Source organism: Adiantum capillus-veneris, chromosome 7 (assembly GCF_014529385.1).
Source record: "Adiantum capillus-veneris isolate H3 chromosome 7, ASM1452938v2, whole genome shotgun sequence".
Taxonomy (NCBI): Eukaryota; Viridiplantae; Streptophyta; class Polypodiopsida; order Polypodiales; family Pteridaceae; genus Adiantum; species Adiantum capillus-veneris.
In genome coordinates, this window is record NC_140937.1 from 57,993,334 (window position 1) to 57,997,541 (window position 4,208).

At 39.9% G+C, this 4,208-nt stretch overlaps 1 non-coding gene across 1 annotated transcript; it reads right to left on the reverse strand.

Moving 5' to 3' along the window:
• Positions 1–3,008: 3,008 nt before the first annotated feature.
• Positions 3,009–3,080, reverse strand: TRNAQ-CUG (transfer RNA glutamine (anticodon CUG)). The gene has a single exon. It is a non-coding gene; the product is annotated as a tRNA-Gln (tRNA).
• Between the last annotated feature and the right edge of the window lie 1,128 nt (positions 3,081–4,208).

Consider the following 4,208-nt stretch of genomic DNA (forward strand, 5'->3'; position numbering starts at 1 on the left):
GCTTCCGGAGAGCGCGTACACCGTGAAATGAGAGAGAAAATAGTAAGCAAGTAGAGAGAGAATGTTCTGAGAGAGAGAGAAGAGCTTATGGAGATGGTGATGAAGAGCTTACACCACTCTGTATAATAGATACGTATAGCCTCGCGGTAGTAGATGCAACAGACGGCACTGAAAACTGAGCACTCTATGCCAATTTATAGGTTCTCCAACTGCCCGGAGTGTGTCCCAAGCTGCAGGTAGCCCTACCTTTCAGCCAAGATTAGCCTCCTGCTTTTGGAAAAAGACTCTAGTTTTTCCTAAAAACATGGCACAGCTTTTGGTGGTCAACTCTCTCACTTACCATTCAATTTTTACAGTAAAACTAACCAATTGAACAGAATCTTGCCAACTAATGGAACTTTAGCTAGACTATGCCGCACCGTGATGTCTCGACATAATTATGACTTTCCCGTAAAAATCCCGTTTGGTCTCGTTTTTGCTCTGGGTGATCATTTTTAAATCCGACGGAGACTAAAATAATATTTTTATGTTTAGGTCATCATAGAAAGCACATTGCTTTTCAAAAACGTCGAAAAGCACGAAAAGCTAAAAATTGCGTAAAAAGCGGACAAAAAAAAAAGTAAAATTTTCTAAAATTGAACCACAGATTCCTCTTGTCACCAGAATAGGAAAGCGAACTCGCTTTTCGCTAAAAAACACTAAAAATCATGAAAAACTGAAAATAACGTGAAAAACACTCAAAAAGCATATTTTTATAAAATTGAACCATAGCTTCCCCAGAACACATAGATTAAGGATCTGACCCTGCTTTTTGCAAAAAAAAACACCTAAAAACATAAAAAGCATGAAAAAGCTAAAAATAGCAGATTTTTTAAAAAACTGAATCAAACGCCTGTTTAACCTACTAGAACATGGAAACGCCCTTGCTTTTTACTTTGAAACCTTTCAATATTGTAAATCAAGCATCTTAAAGCAAAATTTGATGAAATGGATATTAAAAGCTGTTTTTCATATTGTCAAAAGAGACCCAAAAATTGGGGATCTTACAATCTCTCCTGATGCGATAACATTCACTTGCATTTTGAAGGCTTGTAGCAATATAGGTGCAGCTTACAAAGGGGAATAAATTCATGATGAGATTCATGTTGTGCTTGGAAATGCTTTGGTTGACATGTACACCAAATGCGGAGTGCCCCAAAAGGCAAAGCAAGTTCTTGAGGCAATTCATGGTGGGGATGCAATCTTGTGGAAAGCACTACTAGGAGGATATTCCCAACAAGGACAGGGAAAAGATGTTCTTAACTATTTCAAATGCATGCAATGCAAGAGCCTTTTGTCAGATGCAATCACATTTTTAAGCATGCTCAATGTATGCTATTGGTCTTTGAGAGGAGGGCCAAACATGTTTTGCAAATATGTGCATAAATTATGGCATTACATAGGATTTAGAGCACTACACTTGCATGGTTGATCTGTTTGGAAGGGTTAGTCACTTCTATAATGCAAAAGCAACGATAGAAGATGCCTTCTGCAGGTTATCATATGGCTTGGGTTGCATTATTAGGTGCATGTCAGAAATGGGGAGACATGAGTGTTGCAAGATGGGCATTTGAACATGCCATTGAGATTAATGAAAGTGATACCCCATTCTACGTTTGTATGGCTAATATTTTTGCAGCTACTACTAAGCAAGAAGATATATTGGATATTATCAACACTTTCAATGTGACAAATAAGACATAAAAAACATGTTTTCTAGAATGATCTGAGTGACATGATTATACTGATTTTTTGGAACATAGCTTATGCCAAGCAAAACGTGACTACCTTGAAGCTTAGCTACCATGTTTGTAAGCTTACTAGAACCCTAATAATCTTGATCCCTCCCCAATGGGGTGTTCAAATCAACCCCTGATCTTCACCGGTGTGGCCCACATTGAGTCAGATCTCATTGCTACATCAACTTCTTCCCGAAGAGTTGTCGTTGCAATAATCTCCCGAGTCAAGCCATCACGAGTGCATTCCAAAATTAGCATTAGCACGAATATACAAAGTTTTGCAATGATTTGTGCACTGATCATTACAGCTTACAGAACTTCTGTAAAAGCTCAGCTGCAAGGATGCATAGTTTGTTGTGAGGATTGAAAGGCAATGTAATAAGATATAGTGGGTAGGAAAAATGTTTTTGGCAAGTCCTCTAAAGAGTGTATCTAAGAGGCTCTTATGACTCATAAGAGCTAGTTACAAAATAATGGGTATTCACTATGTACATGATGTGACTATAAGTATGTCTTGGGATTGGGTGGTTGAATCATGAAATCTCTAATGATAAACTAGCTTTTCCTTCTCTATAGATTGCTTACTTTCCATTCTTCTTGCTTCTCAAACTTTTGTCCATAGGAGTTCCCTGTAGTGACCTTGTTGTCTTTTCTTATGTCTGTGTCTAAAGAGGGGTCGACACGGAAGGGGGGTTAATTGTTTAAGCTTCTTACCCCCCTCCCATTCGGTGTCTACATGTAGAGTTCGTCTTAATACCTTGCATTTCCTATTAAAAAATCATTACTTTAAAGATGCCCCTCCCTCTCCAGGGCATGCTCCTGCGCTAGCTATTTCGCTACTCTTGGAGTCGCTTGGTCTATGTCTCCCCTGACCTGTTGTGCATGTTGTCGGCTGGCTCCATGCAGAGGAACAGGTAGGGTAGGCTCAAGATAATGGAGGGCGGGTTTCTCTGCACCGTTTGCAAGGGCAGGGTGGATTTCATAGCCGATGACATGGTTTGAAGCAAAAGAAGCGGACCTTGTTGCAAGAAAAGAAGCTGGTGTGAAGAGCCCATGCAGGCATGAGGAGGCTGGGGAGGAAAACGATGGTGAATGGGAATCACCACAATCCTACCGCTTTACTTGTGCCTACGCTCGCAGGTTGCCACGCGCACAGAGAGAGAGAGAGAGAGAGAGAGAGAGAGAGAGAGCACACACAAAATGACCAGAACGAGCTGCACGAAAGCAAATAGGTCCCGCCGAGATTTGAACTCGGGCTACTGGATTCAGAGTCCAGTGTCCTAACCACTAGACCACGGGACCTTATTGAGATAATGTTTAAGTTTTAATTATATAAATTATTTTCACCTGTTAAGAAACGGCCTCCAACACTAGTAGTGTTTATGGGACTTTACTTCAACATAGCCATTTTGACATATTGAGTGGAACCAACTTTTATTCCTATTTAGCATACTACAAAGAAAAAGATGGTGTAGGGAATGGTCGTGCACTAACCATTCCAGTTAATCATGGGCAATCGGTGGAGACCGGGAGCCCTAATTACGGGAATGGTCAGTGCACGACCATTTCCGGCCGTCAATGGTCGTGGGAGAGGGGGGCCAACACACCTACTGCAAAGGGGGTGACACTCACGATGCCAACAGACAGAATCAATTTCTTTGCGCTGATGTGGCAGCCTTGCATTAATTCAGGCTCCTATATTGCGCTTGCTGAGGTGTCCACAGCAAATGCGATTCTGCTTGCTGATTTGCGATGCATCTATTGGTCTACAGGGTTTTATATTCCAAGTGTTGATTTGGCTGCCATCTAGTGCTCGCTGATGAGATTTTGCAGGAGAAAGGACGCTGTGATCAGTTGTCCCCCTCCCCAGGACCTTGACGGAGAGATTAATAAACCTTCCTCTATTAGAAATGCCAAAAACTTTTTAGAGTAGTCACTTGCTTGGAAATTATACAACAAGCAAGGTGTAATACTTTTGTTGAGTTTGCTGCATTGAAACATGATGTATCACAAGACTTTGAGGGATTCATATGCAAAGATCAAGCCAAAGATAACAAGTTGGATTTCTCTTCCTCCATTCCATCTAGTAATAAGAAATTAACAAATAGGGAAGGGCACACACCAAGAACATACGTTTTCTTATCATCTTATTTGACAATTGTGTGTAAGATTATAATTACAATTTGATCATATGTTTATCTCACAAGAATCCACTATTCTAAAAACACATAAAATTTGAATTTACTATCTTTACTATTGTGTGCTGCAATTTTTAATACAAATTTATGTCACAAACTAAATCGATGTCCTTTTGTTGCTGAATTTGAGTGTGTTTGTCTAATCTATTTAACTAGCTTGTAGAAAAGTATGAACTATCATTCCTTCTTACATTATACTTCCTACATAAACCAATTTTCCTTAATGAGGCTA